This window comes from Ammospiza nelsoni, chromosome 24 (assembly GCF_027579445.1).
Source record: "Ammospiza nelsoni isolate bAmmNel1 chromosome 24, bAmmNel1.pri, whole genome shotgun sequence".
Classification (NCBI taxonomy): domain Eukaryota; kingdom Metazoa; phylum Chordata; class Aves; order Passeriformes; family Passerellidae; genus Ammospiza; species Ammospiza nelsoni.
The window spans coordinates 1,718,720-1,743,979 of NC_080656.1; the positions used below are offsets into that span (position 1 = coordinate 1,718,720).

A 25,260-nucleotide genomic window follows, 5' to 3' on the forward strand; every position below is an offset into this window, starting at 1 on the left:
AAATCAGAAGGATTCTAGAAAAGAATGAATAATAAAAACTTGTGACTGACCAGAGTCCCGACACAGCTGGACTGGGATTGGTCATTAATTAAAAACAATTCACATGGAACCAATCAAAGATGCACCTGTTGGTGAGCAACTGCCAGACCACATTCCAAGCAATCAGATAATTATTGTTTACATTTCTTTTCTGAGGCTTCTCAGCTTCTCAGGAGAAAAATCCTGGCAAAGGGATTTTTCATAAAATATCTCAGTGACATCCAGATAGCATGGATGGAGTATGGTTGTGCTCAGGAGCAGCTCATGGGGTGCTGTGTGCCTGCCAGGGAGCTCAGCACCCTCAGAATCCCCGACCTTGCTGGAATGACCATGGGGAGCATTAGGGCCAGCCTAGCACGATCCCAAGTGTGTTTAATGGTTGGATAATGCCCTGTTAATGTCTGTTAATCCTCTCAGGAGCCCGGTATTAGCTCAGCTTTAGCACCAGACTGTCACTCTCTAACAGGATGCACCCAGCCTGGCGCTGGGAACATCTGTATCTCACATCTGTATTATTCTGATTACAGGCTTGTGGCCTAGATACGGTGTCTATGAAATTAGATCTGGTATTATACCTCCCGAGCAGCTGGGGGGGTTAATTCCCTCTCCTCCCTGCTAATGAGAGCTGCAAGGGCTGGGATATGCCATGGGATGTGTTGCCAGGGCTGGGCATGCACTGGATTGGCTCTGACCTGCTCTGCTGGAGGACAAAAACTGTCTGGGCAAGCAAAGGTCAGCCAGAAGTGTTTGGAAAGTGGGGTATTTTCAGGAGTCTCCAGGAGAAAGGAGGAATTGAGAATCTGACTCCATGTTCTTAGAAGGCATATTATATTATATTATATTATATTATATTATATTATATTATATTATATTATATTATATTATATTATATTATATTATATTATATTATATTATATTATATTATATTATATTATATTATATTATATTGCATTACATTGCATTGCATTATATTATATTATACTATATCATATTATATTATCATTACATTACATTACATTATATTATATAAAAGAATGCTATACTAAAACTATACTAAAGGATAGAGAAAAGATACAGACAGAATGTTACAAAGAATGGTGATGAAAACTCATGACTGCTTCCAGAATCCTGACACAGCCTGACCATGATTGGTCATTAAGTCAAAACAATTCATATGAAGCCAATCAAACACCCACCTGTTGGATAAACAACCTTCAACCACGTTCCAAAGCTGCAAAACAAGAGAAGCAATGACAGAATATTATTTTCCTTTTTCTCTGAGGCTTCTCTGTTTCCCAGGAGAAGAAATCCTGGCAAAGGGATTTTTCCATAACATATGACAGTGACAGAAAGCTCTCAGGTATAGGGTGGAATTTTTGAGATTCTCCTGTTGTGGCCCAAATATTGGACCCAGTGATCCATCTAAGTCCCTTCCCAACTCAGGGAAATGTATGGAAATCTATGAATTACAGCTATGGGGGGTCTTTTTGTTGCTGTTTGACTTTCTGCTGTCTTGCCTATGGTGAGGGACAGCTCCCTGCATTTTATTCTTTTCCATTCTGAAGATCTGTGAGATTCTGCTTCGCTCAAAAACTTCATAGTGTGGTGCCCTCAAATCTCAGCGTTGTAGCCTTGAGGAGCTGAGGGATTTGATTCTCTCAGGTGAGACCCCACCTGCAGAGCTGCCTCCAGCTCTGGGCTCCTGTTACAGGGAGGAGCTGGAGCTGCTGGAGCCCAGAGAGGTCATGGAGCTGCTCCAGGGCTGGAGCCAGGCTGGGAGAGCTGGGGGTGCTCACCTGGAGAGGAGAAGGCTCCAGGGAGAGCTCAGAGCCCCTGGCAGGGCCTGAAGGGGCTCCAGGAGAGCTGGAGAGGGACTGGGGACAAGGGATGGAGGGACAGGACACAGGGAATGGCTCCCACTGCCAGAGGGCAGGGCTGGATGGGATATTGGGAATTGGGAATTGTTCCCTGTGAGGGTGGGCAGGCCCTGGCACAGGTGCCCAGAGAAGCTGGGGCTGCCCCTGGATCCCTGGCAGTGCCCAAGGCCAGGCTGGACAGGGCTGGGAGCACCTGGGACAGTGGAAGGTGTCCCTGCCATGGCAGGAGGTGAGACTGGCTGATCTTTAAGGTCCCTTCCCAACCTAAGCCAGTGTCTGATTCTGGGATTCTGGTATTTGGGCAGCAGCAGAGTCTTCTCTCCCCCATCAGGAGCACGTCCCCACTGACTCAGGAAGAGCCAGGGAAGCCCATGTGCCATGCTGGCCTGTCACTGCTTATTGCATTACTTATCCCAAGCAGGAAGTGGCTCACGGTTCCTCTTCATCTTTTCCATCCTTACCCATTTACTTTCAGAACATTTACATTTAAATGTGTGTTTCTGCAGAAGCTTTACAGGAAAGCAATGTTGGACCAAAAAAAAAAAAAAAAGGAAAAAAAAAAGGGAGACTCTAAAATGTATTTTTCATGCTCCTTCATACTCTATTGATTTTGTTTTTCTCATTTTTTCTTATAAAGAGAAGGTTTTCTAATACATTTTTCAGAAATAAAGGAGTCAGCAATTCCACCCTCCTAAAGCAATAGTTATTCACCAAGATTACAAACAGAACTGGGGAGGGAGGGCTATTTATATAAATTTCCCTTTTCAATAAAATGAATATGGTGAAAAGCAGGCAGCTCCAGAGCTGTGTTCCCAAACAGAGAGTTCTGATCCTGAGTTTGTGCCTTGCCTGGACTGTTGCTGATGGGCAATGCACTTCACTTCCATGCTTATCCTGCTGGTTGAGCTCTGAGGAGGTGCCTGGCTCTCCCTCCAGCATGTGCTTGCACGCCTGGCATGGTGCTGAGTGTGAGAGAGAGCTGGGAATCCAGGTGCTGCACCTCATAACTTGTAAAAGCATGCCAGTCTTGTTTTTTTCTTATTATGGAAGAAAAAAAAAAAAAAAAAAAAAAAAAAAAAAGTGAATTTTTTTTTTGAGCTAAGACAATTAAAAGACAGGAAAGCTGGAGGTGTAGGTTTAGATGAGATATTAGGCAGAAATTTGTTACCGTGAGGGTGGTGAGAAGCAGTGCCCAGAGTGTTTGTGGACTGTGCATCCCTGGAAGTGCTGAGCAGCCAGGCTGAGCAGCCTGGTCTGGTGGGATTTGCTTTTGCTCATAGCAGGGGGGTGGAACAGATTATCCTGAGCTGGAGTGACCCACAGGATCACAGGAACATCCAGTGCAGCCCGTCTCTGCCCAGACCTCCCAACAACCCCACCCTGGGCATCCCAAACCCTCCTGGAGCTCTGGCAGCCTCGGGGCTGTGCCCATTCCCTGGGCAGCCTGGGCAGTGCCAGCACCCTCTGGGGGAAGAACCTTTCCCTGTCAGGATCTCTACTGCTCAGAGTGACCCTGAGAAGAGTTATAAAGTCTCTTTTTCCAGCCCGGCACTTAAAGAACGAGTCAGAGCTCTTCATTTCTCGGTCTCAAGGTTGTTTATTGTTCCTTCTCTATAAAATTCTTTCTCCTGCCCTGCCAAGGTCTCATCCAGCAGGACAGTCCAGGCACTCTGCCTGCCCCCAGGGTGGTGTTATCTCTTTATACTAAAAACTACCTGTACAATATTTACAATTACTTCCCAATACCTATCACCTATCACAGTGAGCTTCTACTCTAAACCAATCTGTAAGTGCCACCATCACAGCAGAAGATGGAGGCAAAGAAGAAGGAGAAAGGCTGGACACACCCAAATCCCTCCATCTTGCCCCCTGAACCCCCATACCAAAAACCCCAAAATCTACTTTTCCACCCTGTGATAACTTCACTATTATTCTACCTAAACTCTTGTGGCATGCAGATCTTCACATAAGCTTGGTAATTTGCTCCAGGGGACATAATCAAACCCACAGGTGCTTTGGGCTCTGTGCCAGGGTCTCTGAGCCCCCTGGCAGGGTCCTGGCCATCCTGGACTGCCAGAGAGATGTCCTGGGTTCCCACATTTCCCCTGATATCTGAAGGATATTCCCTGATATCCCACACTCTGCCCTGTATGAGAGCTGGTGAGGAGGGAGCCGCAGCCACCGAGCACTTCCCTGAACAAGCACCTTGTAGGCAAAAATCAGTTTTCTCTTGTCAGGAGGCGAGAAGTTATTTGTAAGCACTGGATTGCTGTGGTTTGACATCATTGATGTCCAACATTCCAGCTCCTGGTTTGAAAGGGCTGTTTTCAAATACTGTTTGTGTTGGTCTGTTTGAAGAAGGAGAGGGAGGAAAAAACAGCACGACAAGCAGCACGTCAAAGTTATTGAGAAGAATTGCTGTCACTGCCTTGCCTGCCTAATCTCCCAGGGCTTTTTTTTCCAACTGGGGACTGTTTGTGAAATGTTGATAGTATTGGGTGGGTTTTTTGCATTTGAGAGCATCATTATTTTGGCTGCCTCAGAAAAAACCATCCCAGGCCCCGTGTGGAGCTGCTTTTTGCTGAGGCCAGCCATGTATCTTGGTTAAACTCCTGGAGCTGGCCAGCAGCTGCCAATGATAGTCAATAATGTGCCCTTTTATACAAAATCTGCCTTCTCACTTTGATGGAGCACAAAGGGGAGCACTTCTCCCAAATGACAAAGTTTGGCTCCGAGCCTCAGCTCCTTTTTTTGTGTGTTTGGCTCTGAGAATATTGAGCTGGGGTCAGACAAGGGAGTGGTCTTGTCCTCCCACCTTGGGCACTTGGAAATGAAGAGCTCTTGGTAAATAACACAAATTTTGAATTAAACCTCATCTTCCATGTTCCCTTCCCCTGTTTTTCACACTGCTGCTATTATTAAAAGCATTAATTATTTTAAATAACAGCATTGCTATTATTATTTCTATTTATGATGATTTTTGCTTGCTGGGTGCCTCTGGAATGTCCTCCCCCTTGCTCTGAGTCTCTCCTGTATGCTGCAGATGAGCTCTGCCTTTTGCTTGGGGTTATTTCCTCCTCCCCCACTTTTCTGGACCGAAACGTCTTTGCCAACTGCGGGAACCTCCCCCTTCTATTTATCCTCCTTCTTTGTGATCTCCTACAATGTAGCTTAATCAACCCGCTGGTGCTCTGCTGAATCCTGTCTGGAAGACACAAAGGAATTAAAGAGGTTGAGTGTTGAAAAGCTTTTTCCAGCGTCTGAGTTGCCTCCAGGAGAGCGGCTGCTTGTGCAGGGCCCTGCTGGGATCAGCTCCCACCTGGGCACGGGGCTGTGCCAGGGATCTGATCAGCTCCTACCTGGGCATGGGGCCGTTCCAGGGGGGATCAGCTCCCACCTGGGCATGGGGGCTGTGCCAGGGATCAGCTCCCACCTGGGCACGGGGCTGTGCCAGAGATCAGTTCCTACCTGGTCATGGGGCTGCGCCAGGCCTGCTCCTCCATTTCAGCCCTTAAATGTTGCCCTCAGGGGCTGCCTGAGCCTCAGCCCAGGGGGATTTCAAGGAAGCAGAAAGGGATCTGGGAGCTCTGTGAGGGCAGGCTGGGCATGAGCCAGCAGTGCCCTGGCAGCACAAAGGCCACCGTGCCCTGGGGACATCAGCTGGGCCAGGGAGGGACTGTCCTGCTGTGCTGGGGCTGGGGCAGCCTCACCTGCTGTGCTGGGGGCACTCTGGGTGCCACGATATAAAACAGACATGGAGCCATTAGAGAGCATCCAGAGCAGGCCGTGAGGATGGGAAAGGATCTGGAGGGGCCCTGAGGAGCAGCTGAGGGCGCTGGGATTGTGCAGCTGGAGCAGAGCAGATGAGGGCAGAGCTCAGGGGCTGCAGCTCCTCCCGAGGGCAGCTCTGATCTCTGCCCTGGGACAGGGACAGCACCCAGGGCACGGCTGGGGCTGGGCCAGGGCAGGGCAGGCTGAGATCAGGACAAGGTTCTGCCCCAGAGGGTGCTGGCACGGCCCAGGCTGCCCCGGGAATGGGCACGGCCCCGAGGCTGCCAGAGCTCCAGGAGGGGTTGGAGATGCCCAGGGTGGGATTGTTGGGGGTCTGAGCAGGGACAGGGGCAGCACTGGATGATCCTGGGGGTCCCTCCAGCTCAGGAGGTTCTGTGATCTGTGACTCTGGGGGTCTGTGCCCAGCTGATGCCCAGGACAGGCAGAGGAGGCTGGGGCTGGATCACACCCTGCAGGTGTTTGAGATGTGCTAACACAGCCCTGGAGCTGCCTTCCCTCTGCCACTGGGAACTCTCCTTTAATTCCATTTAATTCCACTCCCGTCTGCCCTCCCTCCCCTCCCAGTGCTGGTCCCAGCCCCAAGCTCACTCCACAGCATCTGGCAGTGGAGGCCATTGAGGTGCCCCATGGGAATATCTCCTTCCTACATCCCATTGGATTCATTAATAACAACATTATGTTGCAATGTTTTCCCCTTGTATTATTCTGTAGATCATTTTTATTATGTAGATACAAACCCTTTGATATTGTAATTGTGAAGTACACGTTATGAAGACAAATGTGTTTGGCTTAATGAGAATGGATTGCCAATAAAAGCTGAAACAGAGGAAAGCATTTTATTATTATTATTTTTTTTTAGCATTAGCCCTCGTAGGAAGTGTTGTCAGACTGAGCATGCAGCAGAAAAGAGCCACGATGCAAAGAGACTTTTTAGTCTGTTGATGGAGCATTGGCTTCCGGAGTGCTGTGGTTATTTGATTAAAAATAAACTACCTCAGGTGGCTGCACAACTGAGAAAATCAACAAAAGGATGAAGTGAAGTGTGAAGTGTGCACTGCAGAGGTGGAGCTGGATCACTCTCAAAAACCTGGGAATTCTTTTGGAGAAACTCCTGAGTTTACAGGTCTGTCTGGTGAAGGCAGATGATAAATTCAGTGGGGCTGGTGAGGGGCTGGATAGCAAACCTTGCAGGGACAGGTGGTCCTGCAGTCCCAGAGAATGATTTCCTGGAGGAAGGATGCAATGAATAATTTGCCTGAAATAGAGAGGTCAGGCCATTGTCCAAGACATGAGGAGATCTTTGCTGTGGGCAAACTACAGAGAAAGTGTAAAGTCATAAAAGACAAAAAACCTCAGTTTTTAGGAACACTGACTTCTCCAAGCCCCTTCATCATCCTTCCAGTGCCTGAAGGAGCTGACAAGAAAGATGGAGAGAGACTCTTTACAAGGGCCTGGAGTGATAGGACACAGGGAATGGCTTCCCACTGCCAGAGGGCAGGGCTGGATGGGATATTGAGGGAGAGTTGTTCCTTGGCAGGATGGGCAGGCCCTGGCACAGGTGCTCAGAGCAGCTGTGGCTGCCCCGGGATCCCTGGCAGTGTCGAAGTTCAGGCTGCATGGGCTTGGAGCAGCCTGGGACAGTGGGAGGTGTCCCTGCCCATGGCAGGGATTGAAATGGGAATGGAATTAATGTCCTTTGCAACCCAAACCAATGCAGGATTTTATTATTTCAGTGGCTAACAGCCCTGTATTAACTCCCCTGCAGTGTGGGGAGCATCCCTGTTCCTGCTCTGCAGACAGAAATAGGAACTCTCACTGTACTCATGAAAGGACCCAGCACCTCTGGGTGTGAGAGAACCTGCTGGGTGTGGATGGGGAGCAGCCAGCTGGAGCAGGAGGCATGCAGGGATCAGCAGGTGAGGTGGAGCAGAGCTGTTGTGCCCCTCCATGCCCATCAGGATCAGTTTGCACAGGGACAGGCAGAGCTGTTCTGTCCCTCCATGCCTAGGTTATGCCATCAGGATCAGTTTGCATAGGGACAGGCAGAGCTGTTGTGCCCATCCATGCCTGGGTTATCCCATCAGGATCAGTTTGCACAGGGACAGGCAGAGCTGTTGTGCCCATCCATGCCTGGGTTATCCCATCAGGATCAGTTATTTTAAGCTTTGCACAGGTACAGGCAGAGCTGTTGTGCCCATCCATGCCCAGGTTATCCCATCAGGATCAGTTATTTTAAGCTTTGCACAGGGACAGGCAGCTCCAGGCCGGGCTCTGCTCACCTGTGGCTGCTGAGCTCTCTCGGAGCTGCCAGCCCTGGGAAAGGCTCAGGAGCAAACAGATGGAAGGAGCCTCTCCCCATCTGACACCAGCACAGATTTAATCAGCTCACACTTCCCTTTTCCACCTGGCACAGACACCGGGAAATGGATCTTGATTTGCGTCCTCCCAGCTCTCCCCGTGGACTCTTGACATCTTTGTTTTCTTGTGACTCAACAGCAGCAATTGCAGCCCAGCACTCTGCCACCTGTCACAGGGACGAGCCCGGTCCCTCCCTGGCTGTCACTGCTTCGCTTTCTGATTTTTTGACTCCTTTTTTTGGGGGGAGCAAGGCAAGGTAGGATAGTGATGCAACAGCATGAGGAAGAGAGCTCATCCAGTGCCAGCTGTCTGGTTCATTTCCCCACTCCCTCTCTTTCTCCCCAGCTTTAAAATATATTTAGGCTCAGCTTTGTCCCAAATATTGCTAAAAGTGGGGCTGTTCCACCCTTGTAGGTGTTGCTGTTGCTTGCAAACTTCTTAATATTTCATGTCCTGGGTTCCTGGAGCCCACCTCTTGGAACTGGTTACTGAACGTTCAAGCTGCTTTCAGTAGGGAATAGAAGGGGGAAAAAAATCCCAAATGCCCTCAGGCACTATATTAAAGCTTAAAAAGATGATTTATTTCCCTTTGAGATGGGAAAATGAATGACAGTCCCAGCAAAGGAGTTTTATTGCGTGGGAAGGAGGACCCCAAAAGAGTCTTTCTTTGAATAGATCCTGCTAAGGGGCTTCAAGGAGAGCAGCCTCTGTGGTTTGGGTGGGAAAACTGAGGCACAAAGCCAAACTGATGGGGGCAGAGAGAAGCCAAGTCTCACCTGCTGCACACAGTGGCCTTTGAATGTGGTGTATTCCTGTTAGAAAGGAGATTAATTCATAATGCCTAAAAAGAAATTCCACATGTGAAGTGAGGGAGGGGAAAAGGCCCTCCCTGCCTGTGCTGTCAGAAGGATTTGTGTGGCTCAGCAGAGCTGTCAGAGTTAAATCCAAACACAACCACTGGAGCCAAGGAAACTGAGAAGTGAAAAGTATTTTATTAACATTCTCTATTGATTTCTTAATGGCTTTTCTTCCTGGAAACAGGCAAATATTTACTGTGCTTGGAAGGTGCTTTGTGATGATTTTGGGGCAGGGGCTGGCAGTGGGGCAGGGGTGTCAGGGGTGCCATGAAGGTGTCCTAGGCTGAGTCCCAGGCTGCCCTGGAGGGGAAATGCCCAATGAAGAAAATACAGGAATTTTGGCAAGGTTGGATTGGGTTTCCACCCTCGTGCACTCCTTTCCCCTTGAACACCTCTGTTATTTTAAGCTTTCAGTGCAGCAAGGGAAGAAAATGGAAAAAAAAGAAGAAAATCACTTTCCACTTGCAAATGATTCTATAGAGCACATCAGTGCTGCAGTGCGAGGTGAGGAATCTGGGATGATAACACCAACCTGGAAGGAAACTCAGCACAGGGATGCACCAAACCCTGCTCTGTTGCCTCCTGGTCGCTCCACTGAGCAACCCAGTTGCCTGGAAAGCTCAGTACCTTGTTTGCTCTGCTCATGACTTCTGATTCTTCCCTCTCTCCACCTCTTTTTATTTTTCTTCAGGACGCTGTTATATGAATATCCTTGGCTTAATTTGCATTGCATTAGAGTAAAACATTTTAAATTTCTTCACAGCAGAAGTAAATCTGACAGACTTTATGAAGCCATTATACCTGCAGGTATTTTATACTTTTAAAATACATTCTTGTCAAGCTATCTTAATTATATTATTATATGTACTTTTGAACTCAGATCCACTCTCGGGTGATATATTACACTTCTGACAGTGCAGCCCTAAAAAGCTACAATTTATATCAAAGCTTTGTGGCTGAACAAAGATGTATCTATTATGGATTCGGGGGAATTTATTAATTTACTGTTTTGGAACACTTATTCATTGACAAAGCTTGCTGGCTTTAAATTTCCAGCGGGCGATTCCTGTGTGCAGCATTTCCGTGGCTTTGGAGGTGTTGGATTGCAGCTGGAGAGAGCTGGAGGCACAGAGGGCTGGAGCCTTTGCTGGCTTTTATCCAGGGTCAGAGTTTGCAGCATTGCCCATCCCTGTGCCAGTGGCCACAGATAATCCCTTACAGGACATCCCCAACGCTCTGAAGGAGCTGCCCTGGCAAAGAAATCTTCACTGGGTCCTTCCACAAAACTGTTCAGTGCTGGAAACTGATGGGAGTTCAGAGCGTGCAAGGGAAGTTCTTGGCTGCAGCACAAATCCTGTTTGCAGGAGGTGTTTAGCTCACAGAAATCAGAGAATTCCAGAATAGTCTGGATTGTAAGGGACCTTAAAGATTATCTCGTTCCATGGCAGGGACACTGTGGGATCTCAGCACCTCAGGATGGAGGTGCAGAGTGGCCGAGAACACCCTTGGGGGGCTTGGGAGTCCTGGGATGTTGCCAGAAGTGTCTGGTGGCTGGACTTTGATCCTACACAGGAGACAACGCCTGTATGAGGACTGGGAAGGTTTCACTGGGTGAATGGTGAAGGGATAAATTAGTTAAAGTGTAAAACACAGGGTTTAGGATTTTGGTACAGGGGGGTCTAAAGAAGTAAGATGGAGGAATTGGGGCGTGTCCTGTCCTTCTTCTTCTTCTTCTTGGCCTCCATCTTCTGTGGTGATGGTGGCACTTGGGGATTGATTATTACTAAAAGTGCACCGGTTAATAAGGGTAGAAGGTATTGGGGAAAAACTATAAATATTGTACACGTAACTTTGGGTATAAAGATAAGTGACCGCCCAGGGGCTTGGGGAGTGTGTGCCCATGGCTGGCTGCTGTGCAGACCTCTGTCGGGCTGAAAGAAAATCTTTTAGATAAACAATTAATAAACACCAAGACCGAGACAAGATCAGAAGTCTCTCCTCGTCCTTTGAAGCGCCGGGCTCTTCAAGGCCATCCCTGGGCCTTTCCAGAACACCTAAACAGCACCGAAAACTTACAGGACACTTTCCACTGTCCCAGGCTGCTCCAAGCCCCATCCAGCCTGGCCTTGGGCACTGCCAGGGATCCAGTGGCAGCCAAAGCTGATCTGGGCACCCTGATTCCCAATATCCTAATTCCTAATATCCCATCTAACGCTGCCCTTGTCCTGTCATTCCAGGCCCTTGCAAAAAGTCTCTCTCCATCCATCTTGTTAGCCCCTTTAGGCACTGCAAGGGGCTCTGAGCTCTCCCTGGAGCCTTCTCTTCTCCAGGTGAGCACCCCCAGCTCTCCCAGCCTGGCTCCAGCACAGAGGGCTCCAGCCCTGGAGAATCTCCCTGGCTTTCTCTGGATTTTTTCAGCACAAGAGCAGAGTAGAGGGGGTATCTGCCCTGGTTGGCTGGAGTTGTCTTTGGGTGTGCCAAGGACATCAGGAGGGGCCTCAGGGCTGCCCATGGAGTTGCTCATTCCCACAAGCACAGGCACAGCCCTGTGCCCCTCCTGGGCTTTGGGGTTATCACCCAAAAAAGAGGTTGGTGGAAAATCTTCATCAGTTCAGGATGTCCTAGTTGAAGATTACTCCAAACTCTTGGTGAATGGTTTTGGTGCAAGGGAAGCCACGGGCTTATCCTGAATTCCATCCTCCAGTAAATCAGCCCACGGATGTGGGACAGCTTCACTTTCCCATGGCCATAGAGTTTGAATGAGATGATCTTTAAGGTCCCTCCCAACCCAAACCATTCCATGGCTTTGCTGTTCTATCAAATATTTAAGATGTGAAAAGATCCAAGATTTCAAGTCCACCATGTGACCAAACACCACCTCGTCACCCAGACCACAACCCTAACTGGACACTTCAGGGATGGTGACTCCACCCTGGGCAGCCCTTTCCAGCTCCTGACAACCCTTTCCATGAGGAAACTCTCCCTAATGCCCAACCTAAGGTCTGCAAACAGCTGGGCCAGTGACATGGAGAGGTGAAGGTCCTTTCCATCCTTGCTTTACAAACTCTTCCCCAAATCCATGCTGGCTCCAAGGCGCAGGGCTCGCAGCAGCAGCTCTCTGGGCTCCCCTGGTCATTCTCCCTCCTATTTAACAGGAGAAACAAACAGATCAACAACTGTTGTATGCTCATTAAATTGCATCAACTTCTCCCCTGATGATCTTCTGTAGATGGGAGGTCTCAGCTTAAGTGGCACCAAGGGGGGATTGTTCAGCCTGGAGAAAAGGAGACTCAGGGGTGTCCCCATCACTCTCTGCAGCTCCTGAAAGGTGCCTGTGCTCAGCTGGGGCTGGGCTCTGTCTGCAGCAGCACTGACACAACCAGAGCACACAGCCTTGAGCTGCACCAAGGGAAATACAGGGTGGATATCAGGAAAAAGTTTTTACAGAAAGAGTGATAAAGTTCTGGAATGTTCTGCCCAGGGAGGTGGTGCAGTCCCCATCCCTGGGTGTGTTTAACAAAGCCTGGATGTGGCACTGGGTGCCAGGGTTTAGTTGAGGTGTTGGGGCTGGGTTGGACTCAATGATCTTGAAAGTCTCTTCCGACCCAGTGATTCTGTGACTCTGTGAATTCTGTGGAACACCCCCTGTCCCTGTTGGGTGCCAACAGCTCCATTAGAGCCGGGGCTGGAGGTGCAGTGAGCCAGGAGTGTTTATTCCATGAACTCCTTCTGCAGTGACTGCTCTCCTCCCACCTCTCCTCGGATTAAGGAGGCGAGGAGAGCTGGAGGAGCAGCATTAGACTTTCTATTCTGAGCAATCACCAAAATCCACTCAGGAAGTTTAATTGCTTCAAGTAAAACTTGTAAATTCCAACAGGGCACAAAGCACTTGAGCTGGCAATTTTCTTCACTGCTTTCTGAGGATTCAAATGATATTTTTCATTCCCTATTGTTGTTCTAAAGGTTTTAGAAGAGCACTGATTTTTTTCCCTTTCTTTTTCTTTTTTTTTAAATTATTTTTTACCCTCTTCAAGCCCTGCACTTCCCTCCTAAAACATGTTCCAGTCAAGTTCATTGAAATTGTCTTGGTATTGTCAGAAAAATCAGTTTGACTGCTTCATCTTGTAAAACTTTCAAAGCTAAAAATTAACTGACATTTCCAAGTGAAATGTCATTTTGCTCCAAATAAATAAATAAATAAATCCAATGTTTTGACATTTTTAAAGCACTCTTCCTTTGTAAAAGGGAAAGAAGTTCTTTAAATGAAAGTCCTGTCAAAACTGACTTCTTTTCCCTCCTTTTTTTTTTTTTTTTGCTCAGAGAAAATTTTACTTTTATGGATTTTTTTCCTGTGGGAAGATATTGTGTTCATCCGTGGGCCCAGGCTGGCCCCAAGAGTGACTGGGGAGGATCCTAAGAGGATCTAACCAGAGTGAAGAAGCACTGGAGGAAGTCTTGGCTGGGCAATTGGATGGTTCTGCATCCCTGGCTGCATATAAATATACATTTCCCAAATATACATTTCCCATCCCTGGCAGTGCCCAAGGCCAGGTTGGACAGGGCTTGGAGCAACCTGGGGTAGTGGAAGGTGTTACTGCCCATGGCAGGTGTGAAACAGGATGGGCTTTAAGGTCCTTTCCAACCCAAACCATTCTGGGATTCCATGATTTTGTATAAATATATAAAAATCTTTATTGTGTGTTGGCTTGGCTACTTGTTTAGAGGCAAATTTCCAAAGCAGCTGAGCAAGCCAAGCATTTCCTGTGGTGGCCCAGGACACAGAACCCCAGGAATGTCTCTTCTCTTCCACTGGGCTCTGGAAAAGTGGAGATGTCTGATCACAGCAACCCTGAGGTTGGAAAATACCTCAAAAATCATCAAGTCCATCTTTTGATGGGACACCCCCACTGAGCCATGTGCCACATCTGCTTGTGTTTGAGCACCTCCAGGGATGGGGACTTCACCACTGCCCTGGACAACGCCTTCCAATGCCTGACCACTCTTTCAGGGCAGGAATTGTCCCCAATATCCAACATGAACATCCCCAGAGCAGCCTGAGGCTGTTTCCCTTCTTCTGCTGCTGTTACCTGGCCACAACTTCAGGGACCTGTAGGATGTAGATACTGACAGCCTGGTCAGAGAGAGGAACCAGATAAACTTCCCCAGGAATTGTTCTGGGGAGTTTTGAGAAGGCTGAGAGAGAAATAATTAAAACAATCTTGCAGCTGGTGTTTTGAACAGTTGTTTTCCCATAAGATGTTTACCAAAGGGTATCTCCTTAATTAGTCAGTCATGTGAGGGGTGTTAAGAACCAATTAGGTTCTGGGTGAATGATGTTGGTTATAAATATCGTGCAATATTGATAAATATCATGTGAGGTTGCAACAAAGGAGCCTTTTGCCTCTGAAAATGCATGGAGTCAAGCGTTGCCTTTCTTCTGAGGGAGTCAGAAGCTCCCCCAAGTTGCTGTTGTCTGGGTCAGCCTTGGAAACAGCAGCTTCTCCCCTCATTGTGTTTTATCTCACCACGTGGATGTTAACATGAAGACAAAAACAGCATCTGAGCAAACAGCTGGTTTGAACCCCAACACCCTGATTTTCACCCCAAGAGCAGCACTGGGATGTGCCTGAGTGTGGGTTTAGAGTTCACTCACCCAGTCCCACTGAAGGAACCGCTTAGACCCAGGCAGGGCTGATTTTTTATTATTTTTCCATTGATTGATGTGCTCCCTGCCTTCAGTGTGCCTTGCTGAGGGCAGCAGATCCCAGGGTGTTCATTCAGACACATCCCATGGCTCAGGGGGCTCTGAGAGCACTGCAGCAGGGCTCAGGTTTAAGGAGCTCTCCAAACCTCCATCCTTGGCTTGAGGGCTGAGCCAGGGGAGCTGCTCCCATGGGGCAGGGTTAAGGAATAGCTCAGTGCATGTTAGGAGATGCCTCGTGGAAAAATTGAGAACACTTCTGTAGCTGCTCCTCTCCTGGCTTTCATGCTAGCTGATGTTGGTAAATCACAGCAGAATGTTGTAAATGATGTGTGGAAGGGGGAAAGGCAGAAACTATCCCTTCGTTATGCAGGGAAATCTGTGTTGGGGGCAATTCATGGCAGAGGTTTCCTGTAATGATGGAGCAGGAAAACCTTCTGCTCTAAAGGGGTGAAAAAATAATCCCCTTTGTTTTTATTTCCATCTAAGGGTTTTTTAATATCTTATTTCCCTGCAAACCATCCTCACAAAATACCCCTGGGCCTCCCCAGCCAGTACTTGGGTCAGCCACACTTTTCATTCACTACCATGGTTTCACCCCCCATTTTCCCTGCTGCTGAGTTTTGAGAGGTTTCAAAGCCAATTCCATTTCCCCTCTGGTGTTTTGGGATTTTTCTTCATTTGTTTTGGGTGGATTGGGGTGTTTGGGGTTTTTTGTGCTTGGTTTTTGTATTTGGCAAGGCCAGGCAGTTCCCATGCCTGTAACTCCTTCCCTTGTGCCTTTCTGGGGTGGTCTGGAAGCAGCTGAGCACAGAGAGGGAGAGCATCACCAAGAGCCTTGGACATGCCAAAAACTGCTGCAAAGCAGAGGGGAACCATGGCCCACCATGGGGAAAGGGTCATAATCTAATATTTAAATTCCAGTGAGGACATTTAGCTTTAACATCTGGAATATCCTTTTCTCTGTGAGGAAAGAGAACCCTGGAGGTGTTTGAGGCAGCTCAGACACACATGAGCTGTTTTTACTGGGGGCACAGCTCCTCTTGGTACTGGAGAAATGCAGAATAAGAATGGCTTGAGAGGACCTGGAGGGATCACATAACTCATCCATCTTCCTCCAAGTCCGGGGTTAGGCAGTGCTGGCTTTATCCAGGATTAGGGATTATTTTATTGGAAGGAGGATTTGGTTGTTCAGGTGGAGATGCCCATTTGGGAGGCTGGTGAAATGGTGCCCTTCCACTATCCCAGGGTGCTGCAAGCCCTGTCCAGCCTGGTCTTGGACACTTCAGGGATGGGGCAGCCACAGCTGGAACCTGCATCTCCCACCCTCCAGGGCTGGCTGGTGCCAGGGCAGCACCACCAACCCTTCAGCAGTGACTTCAGAAGAAAGGAAACTTCAGAAGAAAGGAAAGGCCTTTGACTACTCCTTGGCATGGCTTCAGACCATCTGAGATGGGCCCAAGTGGGAGCTGCAGCCCAGACATGGCCCGTGGAGCAAAGCTGCTATTCTGAGAGGCGAGGGAAGGCCAGGCTCCATTGGGGATCTGTCAGGGCAGGCAGGGAGATGAGAGGTAGTCAATGACATAAGAGATGTCAGGGTTTATTTCCAGTAAGAGCCGGTGGAGCTGGGAAAATTGCTCATTAATGCTTTATTGATATTCATGTTCCTATTGAAGAAGTCTGGGCTGGGAGGTGGAGCAGGGGGGGGCGTGCCCTGTTAATGGGGCCAGGCTGAAAATAGGTTCTTTTATGCCTGGGCAAAGGGGATGCACTGACCACGGGAGGTTTGCCTGTGTCAGTGTCTCTAAATAGAGCCTGGATCAGTGCTGTGCCTGAGCCAAAAGCTTTGGAGGAAAAAACTAATAACTCAGGTCAAACCATGCCAGCAGCGCTGGAGTTCTCGCTGGCTTTTTTTTCACAAAGGAAAATTTAAAGCAGATTGTTGTAAAACTATGCAAAATGTTCATCTGTGGGGTTTGGGACTATTTAACCCTCATGTTTGCTTTAGCGTTCTGTTTTTAGAGTAATTTGAATTTAAAATGCTCTATCAAAAGGAATTTATTTCCAAAATGTCAAATTACTTTATTTCAGAAGTGCTGACGGTAAAACGTTTTGGCTTTTAAAAAACAAAGCAAACTCCATTAGCAGTTTGGCATTGGTGACATTCACAAATATTTTCTGTTTCTCTGAAACTCTTTATTCCATACATTTCCTACACCCTGCCCAGATTTGTAGCCAGGAACCAGGCTGAGCACTGCATCTCCACAGGGAATGTCCCCAAACCAAGCAATTCCCAGCATGGTTCACAGAAACCTTGAGGTTGGAAAAGACCTCGAAAATCATCAAATCCATCCTTTGGTGGGACACCCCACTAAGCCATGTCATGCTTGTGTTTGAGCACCTCCAGGGATGGGGACTTTACCTCTGCTTTTGGGGCTCACTGGAAATGGGATTTTGCAGAATCACAGAATGGTTTGGGTTGGAAAAATACCTTAAAACTCTCATTCCACCTTCCACCAGCCCAGGTTGATCCAAGCTCTGCCCAGCCTGGGACCCTGCCTGGTGCTCATCCCCTGCAAGTTTAATCAACTTCCAACTGAACCAAGCACCTTTCTGGTGATGAAAAGGATCATAAAACCATGGAGAGAGATATCCTGAGTGTTATTGCTTGCATGGCCTTAGGTCTGGGAGCAGCAGTGCCATAACCATCCTCTCAGCCTGTCAGGCTCCACCTGGAGTGGCCAAATCCCCTCCCCAGCCCTCCCCAGATTGCTCTGGCTTTGCTGGAACCTTCCTGCCTCGCCTGAGCAGGGAATGGAGCTGGAGCCTCCCTGGGGGAGAGGCAGAGCAGGAGCAAACCTGCCACAGCTCAGTAATTGGGGCAGGGGAGTGTGGAGGTGAAACATCTCCTGTTCCATGTTCTGCCTCTCAGCTGTCTGGTGCAGCCTCATTTCCTGGGCTGTGCATCAGCAGGGAGCAGCCGACTGCTGGAGCCCTGTTAGCACATCTCAGAGGTCTGCCATGCATAATTCCCATTTTTTTGAGTTTTGTCTCATTTTTTTTGTTCTTTTTGCTGTTCCCATGTCTGTTCATGTGTTTGATCACAGCAGGATTTGTGGAAGGGCAGGATGTAACATCCCAAATGCTGAGCCAGACCCCCAGTCTCCTTGCTGAACCACAAACTGCTCCTTTTGGATGTTATTTTAAGCTCAGTACATTCCCTGCTCTCCTCCATCCAGCCTGATCCTCCTGTCTGCTGGGACATTGTTTTAATGAAGCACTGGGCATTTTACAGGTGCTGAGAAGCTTATCCTTGTTGTTCCTGGCATGTAAAAGCAGAATCACTCTTCTCATTGTATAGGTACAGAACATTTTCCCTGGTAATGTCTCCTGCCAGCCTGCCTTCCCAAACCTCCCACTAACGCTGTGCTTCCTGCAGCAATGCTGGGAAAGGGCTGGGTGTTCCCTCTTTGGGACACACCTGGAGGGGCAGCCAGGAGATGGAAAGCTGTCACAGACATCCTTTATGGAAAATCCTTTCCTCAGGACTTTTCCTCCTGAGAAGCTGAAAGGCCTCAGGAACAAAATGTAAACAATGGTTATCTGCTGCTGTGGAATGCAACAGGTGCATCTGTGATTGGTCTCATGTGGTTGTTTCTAATTAATGGCCAATCACAGTCAGCTGGCTCGGACTCTCTGTCCGAGACACAAGCCTTTGTTATCATTACTTCCTTTTCTATTCTTAGCCAGCCTTCTGATGAAATCCTTTCTTCTATTCTTTTAGTATAGTTTTATTATAATATATATCATAAAATAATAAATCAGCCTTCTGAAACATGGAGTCAGACCCTCATCTCTTCCCTCAACCTGAGACCCCTGTGAACACGATCACAGAAAGCTGCCTGCAAATCCCTTCCCCTGTGTAAGATGAATGTTTGTCAGTGCTCAGATGAGGGAAGATGCTCCTGTCAGGGTTATGGCACTGCTGCTCCCAGACCTAAGGCCATGCAAGCAATAACACTCAGGATACCTCTCTCCATGGCTTTATGATCCTTTTCATCACCAGAAAGGTGCTTGGTTCAGTTGGAAGTTGATTAAACTTGCAGGGAAGGATGGTGATTTATGCCTGACCAGTCCTCCCAAGCACTTTGTAGCACAGTGTGAATTAAGGCTGATTAAAGTGGAGGGAAGGTTCCCTTCTGCCTCACCCTGGGATTTTGGATTGGGATGTCAGGAGCATCCATCCCTGCCTGTGCTCCACCAGGTCCTGGCTGCCAGGCACTGATGGGAGAGGAGGGCATGGGCCAAAACACAAGAGCAGGGCACTTATTATTCCAAATAAAAAGCTGCTCTTCTCATTAAAGCTGAAAATTATGGTCTGCAGATAACTCTGGTGGTGGCTCATGGAATCAATAAACCCCCAGTTTGTTTTGAAAGCCAAGTTGCCGAAATGCCAAAATACATATTTTGCAAATTGCTTAATTTCCATTTGAAAAGATCAAACCTTATTTCTTCTGAAAGCTGAGAGGTGGGGTGGCGGAGGCAACACACACACACAGCAATTTCAATCTTCTTTTTCCTGGAAGATCATCATTTAATGGAAACTGAGAGCAATGGAGAAACTGCTTCCTTTTGTCTTATTTTACTTTTCAAACAACAACCCTGCAGGGAGGCTGATAGTCTGAGTTACAGGGAGTCTGGGCTAATTCCAAAGCAGCTACAGCTGATTTTTAGAAGCAACATTTCTGGCTGTCAGGGCATCTTCCCACGACAGCTTCTGCCTTTTGGAGGCGTGATGGTCACTGGGGCTCTCGTGGATGCTCCTTGCTTCCTAAAACCTTTGTATCCATTGGAACAGAGGATATACAAGCTGCTGTCAGGGATGCAGGCTCACAGGAGCACTCTGCAATCAGGGGCTGCAGGATGGGTGAGCTCTCGGAATGCTGAGCCTGGAGATTTCCAGGGGGTTTTGTGCCGAGCTGAGCAGGTGTCAGGTGTGCCCTTGGCATGTGGGGCCTGTCTCAGCCCAGCTGAGCATCCTCCAGCCCCTCCAACATGTCAATAACACTCACATCAACTGCTGGCAGCTCAGGAAGGGAGAGGCAGAGAAACAGCTGGAAGAATAATTTACCTCAGAGGTGCCCATGGCACACACAGCCCTGCCCTGTGCCTCCATACCCAGGGACTTCTCTTTCTTTCCCATAACCACTTGAAAAATAAAGATGTATGATGCCTACTTGAGCAGAATAGATTGTTTTCGATTGCTATTCATCTATTATTTTAGAAAGTAAAATGAATAAAACTTATGCAGGTCACAGACATTAAAGAGCATTTTTATATCAGTTTGGGAGCGCTTGTCAGCTTTGATTTATTAAGTAACGTTCCCCGACTGGCTACTGGTGTGTGTTGTCAGTCTCTTGATAATGGATAGACCTCACAGCTGAATGCTCTGTGATTAGACTTCTCAACTATATATTTTTAAATAAAGGCATTGCTTTTTTTGGGTTTGCTCATTTCCCTCTCTTAGGCAATTTCATTCATCTTCCCTCACCCTCCCTCTCTCCGCTGTAAATTTGTTGTTGTTGGGAGCTATGAGGATGCTAAATGGGACACATCTTAGAGGGTTTGGGTTGGGGTTTTTTTTGTTCCCCCCTCCCCAAGCTTGCTTCCAACTTAGCTTGATGGATTAAATGTCACAGGGGGACAAAAGTGGGTAAGGAAGCCATAGAACACCTTTCCAGAGAGAACACGGCATGTGCTGCTCTCTTACTACAGCTGTGTCAGCATTTTTGCTGTCACACTGCTCTTCCCTGGGCCTTAGGGATGGAATTACCAGGGATGCATGGAGAGGTGGATGAGGGAGCCCTCAGCTTCTCTGAAGGGAGCAGGGGCTGAGCAAACCCAGCACTGCCAGCCCTGTGTCCCTCCTGGGGAGGTTGCAGGGAGTTCATGGGAATGGGAATGGGAATGGGAATGGGAATGGGAATGGGAATGGGAATGGGAAGCCTCGCCTGGCTGATGAGGAGAGCTCAGGGAAGTTCAGAGGGGCTCTGCTATCTCCTCTCACCACAGCAGTATGTTTTCCCTTTGGGGGATGGCCCTGTGCTGCCTGGCTGAGCCCAAATCCCTCTGCTGGAGTCTCTCCAAGGGCGGCTCAGGAGCCCCTTGGCCGCCAGGGCAGGGATTTGCAGTGAGCTCTGAGCTGCTGTTACCAGGCACGTGCTGGGAGCTTCTCCTGGGAACGGCAGCAAATGGGACTGAAGATGAGTATCCTGGGCTAAAATCCTCAGCTAGAACTGTAATTATGCTTTCATAAAGAGCTGAGCTGGAACGAGGATGAGATTGTTTCCCCAGGGGCTGCAGGAGCGCTGGGACTGACTCATTAGCGTGGAATTGCAACAGCGCAGGTGGGAGGCCACCAAGTGCCTTTGTAAATGAGTCTTGCAGATCCTTCAGGAAGGGCAAAACTCAACAACCTCCCCAGGATGCTGGGATGAGGCAGCGACCTCTGCTTTTGTTATCCAAGGCTTTGGTCTCAGACCAAAACTGATCTATCTGACTTGGGAAATGCAGAACGCACTGATAAGAAAAAAAATATTGCACTGATTTCAAAAGCCTTTTTACTCTTGCATGACTCCGAAAATTGCTTTTGATTTAAAGGTTAAGATCTGACAAGCCAAGAGACCTTAAAGATCTTTTCTTTCCCCTCCTCTTTTCAACTCCCTGACTCCTTCAAAACCTGAAAGATGATAAAATCTGTGTAGGACCATCTGTATGGGGAGGGGGGCAGCAATTCCTTTGGGAAGTGCTTCCTGCTGCCCCTCCACTGCCAGCTGGGGACATGTGGGTCACACAAGGACTTGGTTTCCCCAGGCTGCATCATCCTCTGGTCCCTCTCACAGCAAGATCCAGCCTGGGCTGAGTGACCCCATAGGGGAAGGATAGAGGGGGTGAGGAAGAGGAGTGCCAGGAGAGGACAGAGCAGGGTTTGGAGCTGTGGCTCTGGAAGGACAAGTGACGTGTCCATGGTGATTTGATGTGATGGTTGGCTGCAGGAGGCCCCTCTCAGCCAGGGTCTGCTCCCAGCAATGTCTTTGCAGTTCATTAAGTGTCTCCTGCTGCTGTTTCTCAGCCTGAAATGGCCTTAGTGGCTTTGCCTGTTGCAGTGACACTGCCATTATCTCCCAATAACAAACACATTCATTATGAAGCCAGATTGTTCATTTGGACCTTGAAATGATAACACTGCTGCTCATTCAACAAATCCAACCCCAGTGTGCTCTCAAGGGGCTCACTGGGGCATTTTTGGTTTGTCCCTAGTGACTGTTGTTTCTTAAGCTACCCTGCTGACAGGCAGGCAGGAATGTCATGGATAAAAAAGTGTCTGAGGCTCTCATGCCAAGGGCGTTCCTGCTCCTGGGGAGCTGGGTTTGCCATCAGGGAGAGGAATCGGCTGCCAGGCACCCCAGGTGTGAAGGGAAGGGTCTCCACTGAGATGGGGCAGCAGATCAGAGCCAAACTCCCTCAGGGTCCATGGAGTTGGTGGTAAAGCACTCAGGGAATTCCACTGACGTGTCACAACTTTGGCACTCGTGGAAGGAGCCCTTTGTTCTGGCTCTTGGCATCAGCAGCTGGGTTGGTTGTGCCACCTTTGGTGCCATGATGAGCTCCCTGCCAGGTTCATTCTGTCCAGTGCCATGTTCTAGGAGGGAGCAGGGCTGAAATCTCACACAGTATTTCCCATGGCCTGAGGGCAAACAGCTTCAGCCCTTCATTGCTTTAGACCCAGCCTGAATGCAGGAAAACCACCATGTCCTACAGCAGAATCCACCTAACCAGGTCCTTTATTCCTCTTTTTTTTCTTTTTCTTCCTCTGTGTAAAAACATCTACATTTTGTCAGAATCTCTTGCTTGTCAGTGACCCCAAGAAGAGTTGGAAAGTCTCTTTTCCAAGGCTGGTGCTTGAAGAAGGAGTCAGGGCTCTTCATTTCTCGGTCTCAAGGTTGTTTATTGTTTCTTATCTGTAAAATTCTTCCTCCTGCCCAGCCGAGGTCCATCCAGCAGGACAGACAGAGGCACTCTGCCTGCTCCCAGGGTGGTGTTATGTCTTTATACTAAAAACTACATGTACAATGTTTACAATTACTTTCCAATACCTATCACCTATGTTAGACAGTGAGCTTCTACTCTAAACCAATCCAAAAGTGCCACCATCACAGCAGAAGATGGAGGCCAAGAAGAAGAAGGAGGAAGGCTGGACACGCCCAGATCCCTCTATCTTGCCTCCTGAACCCCCATTCTAGAAACCCCAAAATCTACTTTTCCACCCCGTGATAACTTCACTATCATTCTACTTAATTTGTCGTGGCTTGCAGATCTTCATCTAAGGTTGATAACTTGCTCCATGGGTCATAATCAAACCCACAGGTGTTTTGGGCTCTGTGCCAGGGTCTCTGAGCCCCCTGGCAGGGGTCTTGGCTGCTCAGGACAGCCAGAGGGATGTTCTGGGTCCTGACAACTTTCTCCAATTTACCAGGTAAAAACCTGGAGCATTCCTCCCTGAGAATGTGTAAAAACAAAATTCTTCACTTTCCCTTTGCCAGTGGTGGTTCTCCTCCCACATTCTCTGCGTGCCCTTCTCCATCCTTGGCACCCTGTGGGGAATTTTCTGGTTATCAGCAGGAGTTGGGACTTCCAGGATGGGGACAGTGAGGCACCATGGACGTGCCAGTGGATGTTCCAAAGGGAAGTTGCTGCCCAGCCCTCCTGATTCCCGCACCAGATGGGGCTTAATCGGGAGCGCCGCGGGGTTATTATTGAGAGACATCCAGTTCTGGATGAGAGAAGATTATCCAGGGTTTATTTCCAGCTGATAACACTCTGCCCTTCCATAACACCTTTTATCTGAGCATCTCGGAGCTCTTCACAGACTCAGTTAATTAAGGCTCACGTTGCCCCCTGGAGCCGCGGGTGAGACCCGGGTGAGGAGCTGCAATTAGGTGGGATCGGCTCGGGCAGGCAGATAAGGCTCATGATCTCCTGCCTCGTCTTTGCTGTCTTATTTGCATGTTTATCTTCCCTGTGCAGTTGAGAACAGTGAACCCAGGGGTTGCCCTCCCTGCCCAAACTTCTCGTAAGGTGCTGCACCGGACTGAAAATGTGCGGATCTCCTTCTGCAGACCCAGAACAAGCTGGATGCAGAGATTTGTCAGTGGAGCACGATGCTGACTTTGTCCTCCAAGTCTCCCTTTTCTCCATGGGCTCCAGCCTTGGCTCTGCTCGAGTTTCCTCCCTGCAAACCCGACCTCCAAGCCTTCCTTTGCTCAAAAATAACAACAAAACCCCTCACAAGCCTCCAAAAAAACCTTTTGCTGCCTCTCCCCACAGGGCCAGATTCCTCAATAGTGATTTCTCTGGAGAATAGCTGGGCCTGAGGTTTCCTTCCCCTCCTCTTTCCTTTTCTTTACTTTCCCCTAACTAAAAATCAGGAAGCTCTAAAATCCTCTTTGAAGTAACACTGTATGAAGAGGATTTATCCTTGTCCACTTAAATATTCATGACAGCTCGCATTTCTGTTCAAAAAGACACTTGTTTATTTAGATAAGATTTAATTTATTCATAATTTACCTAAATTTGCAGGAGCGTGCATGTACATTTTAGCTTATAAGTAGCGTAATACATAAAACATTATTGAGGCATGCAAATTACACAAATACAGCATTGGAAACTGCCTGCTTGTTTTAGGCAGATAACTAATTTCTTACCCTGAGTAGAGACACAAACACAATTGCCTGGGCTTGTTGCCTGGGATTTGGCGACTCTGAATTATGCTTCCCTTAATGCAAGAGGCACAGCTTTAGAGCAGGGCTGTGGCAAAGCCCACTTTTCTTGGACTGTGAACCGTGGTAATGCCAAAGCCTTTTGCTGGAATTTTTTTTTGTTTCCAGTCCTCTCTCTGGGGACTCAGTTTGGGTTGGTGTGAAATCTTCAAGTTCCTCTTTGTTTCCTTGGGATGGGGTTAGAATTTTTTGAAAAATGCATGTATTTTATGATTGGCTTTGTGCAAATATTAAAATGAATATTATATGTGTTGTGTTAGAAAGTAATGCTTTATTAATTCTCTTAAGTAGTGTGTTAAATATAGTTTTAGGTTACAAAAATTGTTAAAATAGAAACGATGCTATGCCAGATATTTTTTTAAAGAAAGGACTCGCAGTGAGATAGCAGCCACAGGACACCTCAATCTTTCAGAGATAAAGAATTTATTACCCCATTATCAGAAGGAACAAACTTCTTCCCACCATGAAGGATTCGGAGGAAGAAGATGACAGTGACCAGACAGAATCCTGTGTTTGAATGGAATTTATGCATCATGTATGAGATGTATGAATATACAACAGGCTGTTGCTTTTAAGGGTTAATCCTTTGTTAACATGGGTCCTTTTTCAGGCTTGTGCTGCCCAGAAAAGGTACCCAGACATCCGTAACTCTTTGTATTTTTTGTCTTATATTGTCCTAACTCAAGTTGTCCAAATTATTATTACTCTAATTGTATTACTATTTTTATAATCATTTATTACTATTAAACTTTAAAATTTTTAAAAACAACTGATTGGCATTTTCCACAAATTTCTAG

General features: G+C 47.9%; 1 protein-coding gene across 3 annotated transcripts in view; it reads left to right on the plus strand.

Moving 5' to 3' along the window:
* KIRREL3 (kirre like nephrin family adhesion molecule 3) overlaps positions 1-25,260 on the plus strand; it is a 413,001-nt gene that overhangs the window by 85,764 nt on the left and 301,977 nt on the right. The gene's annotated exons all lie outside the window — the stretch shown is intronic.